Raw genomic sequence first — 5,000 nt, 5'->3', positions numbered from 1 at the left:
ACACGTGAATATACATCGCAGCACAAGGATTTACAACAACGACTGACGCAATGAAGGCGAGAAGACGAACGATGAAAGATACAAAAGAGGGAAAATAAAGTAGATTAGAAGAAGAGATGTGGTGAAGGGTCAGCTGGGAAAAAGAATGTGTGACATAAAGGAAGGAGGGAGACAGAATTGGTCGCCTTGCTATCATTATAAATTTACCTCGTGTGGCATGTTAGAAACTTGCAAGGCGCGGCAGAAAGTGGGCGAGGCTTGTAGCTTGTGTATATATTTAAGAGACAAAGAGAGAGAGAGAGAGAGAGAGAGAGAGAGAGAGAGAGAGAGAGAGAGAGAGAGAGAGAGAGAGAGAGAGCGTGTGTGTGTGTGAAGAAAGTACGCGTGTGTGTGTGTGTGTGTGTGTGTGTGTGTATTACTCTGAATATACGATTTGTGTATGAACTGTGACCACATCAGTTCAACCAATTACCCCACAGTATCTCTCTCTCTCTCTCTCTCTCTCTCTCTCTCTCTCTCTCTCTCTCTCTCTCTCTCTCTCTCCTCTGCATTCATTATCATTATGAAAAAAAAGTGATTAATTTAGTTTCCTCGAATTAATAGCAATAAAAGAAAAGGAAAAGGAATGGAAAAAAACTGGTCTCTCTCATCACTATTTTATGCGCAAGCCCCGCACAGGAAAAATGAATCGGAGGGGAAAATTCTCAGCGACATTTTTTTCTTAATGGGAGGAAATGGAAGGGAGTCGAGCGAGCCATTTTAACACTAGGGGAAACATTTCTTATTTTATTCTTCGGTCAAAATGGCCTTTATTGCAGGAGAGACATTTAAGACTTCCTTTTCTCTACACCCTCGGTTAGCAATGTTTTTTCTTTCTTTACTGGATGCTGTTTTAACTTTTTTCTTTTCTTTTTTTTTTCCCATATTGCTATTTCGTATACCTGCGCTAGTTTCATCTGTAGGTTTGTTTTTTTCATTTAAATATCTTCCAGCCTTCCGAAATGCCTGTCATTGTATAAAACTGCATGCTAGTGTATTTATTTATTTATATTTCTTTTCCATTCGCCAGAGTGCTTATCGATCAGTGCAAACGATGGGTCATCAGCACTTCTGGATCAGCGAAATGTAACTCTTGCTCAAACATTTCACAGATAAATGTAAGCAATTATTTTATTTATTTATTTATTTATTTATTTTTTCCTATAGAACTGCAGATATGTATGTGCTGTGTGTGTGTTTGTTGAGCGCCATGCTTCCTTGATCGACAGAGGGAGGCAAGTAAAGTCCGGCCACGGTTTTAGTGTGGGGTGGACACACTCTACCGATTTGCCATGTCTATACTCAATATTTATCATAAACATTGTTTTTCTCTGTACCACACACACACACACACACACACACACACACACACACACATCAGAAAGTATTTTATTTTTTTCCTGTCGCTGCTCCACCTTCTCTTTCTCTTCCTATCTGTTTTGCATACAAACATTTCCTCCTTTATTTTTCCTCCTTCTCTTGCCCTTCCTCCTCATCATCCCCGTATGCGACTGATGCAGTTGTTGTCACTGTTGCTGCTATTACGTTTCCTTATCCTCATCGGCTTGTAATCACAACCACCACCGTCACCACCATCACCACCATCATCATCATCATCATCATCATCATCATCATCATCATCATCATCATCATCATCATTATCAACAGCAGCAGGAGTAGCAGCAAAATTATAATCACCATCCTCACCATCCTCTAATTCTTTATCAATTTCATTTTCATTTTTTACGTTTTTGCTTTCTTCTCGAAGTTACAAATTTTTCGCTTTCCTCTCGCCGGAAGGCACCGAGAATGTTACTTGCAGAGGAAGGACAGCGGGAAGCTTTCCCAGGCTCGGGTGGAGACCGATCGATAGCGCAAAGGCGGCGTACGGCACCATAGGGAAGGAAGGAAGGAAGGAAGGAAGGAAGGAAGAAGGGAGCCAGTAAGGGAGGAGTGAGAGGGAATAAGGAAGAGATGGAGAGATGGAGGAAGGACTGGTCGACACAGATGGTAGGGGAGCTGCGTCTGTGTCCTCCGCTTTCTCCGTAGGCACAGGGAGATGAATCATGAATGAGGGAAAACAGAGATGATAGGCGAAGAGCAAGCACCGCGCGGCAATAGTTGAAGACTGGTGAAGCGGGTGCTGCCTTGATCATCACGTTTATTGCCACCACCACTGCTCCTACTGCTGCTTCTACTACTAATGCTCCTACTGCTACTACTATTGCTCCTGCTGCTGCTAATGCTATTACTGCTACTACTATTGCTCCTGCTGCTGCTATTGTTACTACTGTTCCTGTTGCTGGTACTGCCACTGTTGCTGCTGCTACTACTACTGCTGCTGCTGCTATCTGCTACTACTGCTCTTACTGCTGCTATTGCTACTACTGCTCCTGCTGCTGATACTGCTACTAGTACCACTATTGCTGCTGCTACTGCTGCTGTTACTACCAATGCTGTTACTGCTACTACTAATGGTCCTGCTGTTGCTGCTGCTGCTGCTACTTCTGCTCCTGCTGCTGCTACTGCTACTACTGCTACTATTACTGCTACTATTGCTGCTGCTGCTGTTGTTGGTGCTCTTGCTGCTGCTACTCCTACTACTGCTACTATTGCTGCGGCCGCTACTAGTACTACTGCTGCCGCTGCTACTATTACTACTACTACTACTACTACTACGATTACTACTACAAGCCAGCTACGCTCTCTCTCTCTTTCTCTCTCTCTCTGTCTCTCTCTCTCTCTCTCTCTCTCTCTCTCTCTCTCTCTCTCTCTCTTTCTTTATTTCGATTGCATCATTTCGGCGGACTGTTAAGTACTGTCAAAATATATAGATCACATCAACAAAACTCTATTCTGGTACTCACAGCAAAAATCTGATAGATATTATGGACAGAAAGAAAACCACGTGTTCCGTTAGCGCCTCATTGTATATGTGTGTGTGTGTGTGTGTGTGTGTGTGTGTGTGTGTGTGTGTGTGTGTTTTTATAGGGAAAGGAGTGTATAACAGGATGTATCATGTGAGAGAGAGAGAGAGAGAGAGAGAGAGAGAGAGAGAGAGAGAGAGAGAGAGAGAGAGAGAGAGAGAGAGAGAAGCTATTTGACATTCATATATTCACAAATCAATATTCCAATCGGATTCGAAACTGATATCCATTTTGCATAGTTTCATAAAATGTTTTTTAACCCTCACTTTAATGTTTTTTCCCCTCCCTGGACACCGACCAGTGACCATGAAGACCAGGCGGCGCCAGCACGGGCAGGTCGCTTCTGCCACCACCAAGACCTCACAGCCACTTTGCAGGCATTGAGGGGAAAACTACTGAGAAAGAAGAGATTCAGACACGGCACATTATCTAAAATGTTACTGAGACACCAATACTTTTTCTCATTTAATCTATGACTGTCGAAATGATCACCACAACCATGAGTTTTCTTATGTTTTCTTTAAATTTACACCATTCCTCGTCCTTCTCTTCTCCTTTCATGTTTTTCTTCTGTCTCTTCTATTTTCCCCCTCACCTCCTCTTTTTCGTCCTTCACTTCCCCCTCTTGCCTGTATTCTTTCTCTTCTTGCCTCTAGTCTTCTCATTCTTGTCCGTACTCTTTCTGCTCCTCTTGTTAATTCTTCTTCTTCTTCTTCTTCTTCTTCTTCTTCTTGTCCTCACTCTTCCTCCTTTATTTGTCCGTCTTCTTCCTTGTCTTCCCCCTCCTCCTCCTCCTCCTCTTCCTCCTCCTCCTCCTCCTCCTCCTCCTTCTCCTCCTCTATCACTGTCAATTTTACATCCGATGTACACACACACACACACACACACACACACACACACACACACACACACACACACACACACACACACACACACAGAACCACCCCTTCAGCCATGTACAACCCATATCTGCACCTCACACACATTTCACACACCCGCCTTCCTCTCACCTCGGCAGTCATACATCACGAAACATTAAACTCCAAACAAACCTGTCCGTTAATATTGGTATCTGTGTCGCTCTACATTCAGCGTTTATTGCCAACTATCGTCTCATTTTCTTATTCCTTATAGCAACTTTCTCTTTTCCTTCCATCTTTTCTTTCTTCTCCCATTCATTCATTTACTTTATTTCTATCTCTCCTGTTTGTGTGTGTGTGTGTGTGTGTGTGTGTGTGTGAGAGAGAGAGAGAGAGAGAGAGAGAGAGAGAGAGAGAGAGAGAGAGAGAGAGAGAGAGAGAGAGAGTTGTGTATTTACTTATACAGTACATCTTAACAGAAATTAATGCCTAAGAATAAAAAAAATACATAATTAATGATTCACTAATAATTTATGCAAAAGGGAAATTTCGCGATAACGGTAATTAATTATTCTCTCTCTCTCTCTCTCTCTCTCTCTCTCTCTCTCTCTCTCTCTCTCTCTCTCTCTCTCTCTCTCTCTCTCTCTCTCTCTCTCATTCCCCACGTATTCCTTCACTCCTGCGTCCATTCCGGCCAGCGGACACTACCCATATTAGTAAGAATTATATATTGTCTGAGCGTGGGCGGCGGAAAGGAAGGAGAGAAGGCAGTGCGAGGGGAGTGGTAATGGTGATGGTACGGAAGGGTGGGGGAGACACGGAGAAAAACGGGGAAACAAGATCTCAGAAATGAAAAATTATGTGTCGCATTACCAAGAAAAGAGATATGTAGAGAGATAGATAGATAGATAGATAGATAGAGAGAGAGAGAGAGATAGAGATAGATAGATAGATAGATAGAGATAGATAGATAGAGAGAGAGAGAGAGAGAGAGAGAGAGAGAGAGAGAGAGAGAGAGAGAGAGAGAGAGAGAGAGAGAGAGAGAGAGAGAGACGATAACTGATAATGTTAAATCATCCACGGTACCAGATAAAAATGTTTAAACACGTAGGCAGAAAAACGGAAAATTCTCTCTCTCTCTCTCTCTCTCTCTCTCTCTCTCTCTCTCTCTCTC

At 42.9% G+C, this 5,000-nt stretch overlaps 1 long non-coding RNA gene across 1 annotated transcript in view; it reads right to left on the bottom strand.

The window, feature by feature from the left end:
- LOC135099792 (uncharacterized) overlaps positions 1-5,000 on the bottom strand; it is a 101,302-nt gene that overhangs the window by 6,513 nt on the left and 89,789 nt on the right. The gene's annotated exons all lie outside the window — the stretch shown is intronic.

The sequence above is a fragment of the Scylla paramamosain genome, chromosome 4, assembly GCF_035594125.1.
Source record: "Scylla paramamosain isolate STU-SP2022 chromosome 4, ASM3559412v1, whole genome shotgun sequence".
NCBI classification, from domain to species: Eukaryota; Metazoa; Arthropoda; class Malacostraca; order Decapoda; family Portunidae; genus Scylla; species Scylla paramamosain.
Note: the sequence above shows the minus strand (reverse complement) of the source record. Positions and strands in the feature narration are given on the sequence as shown.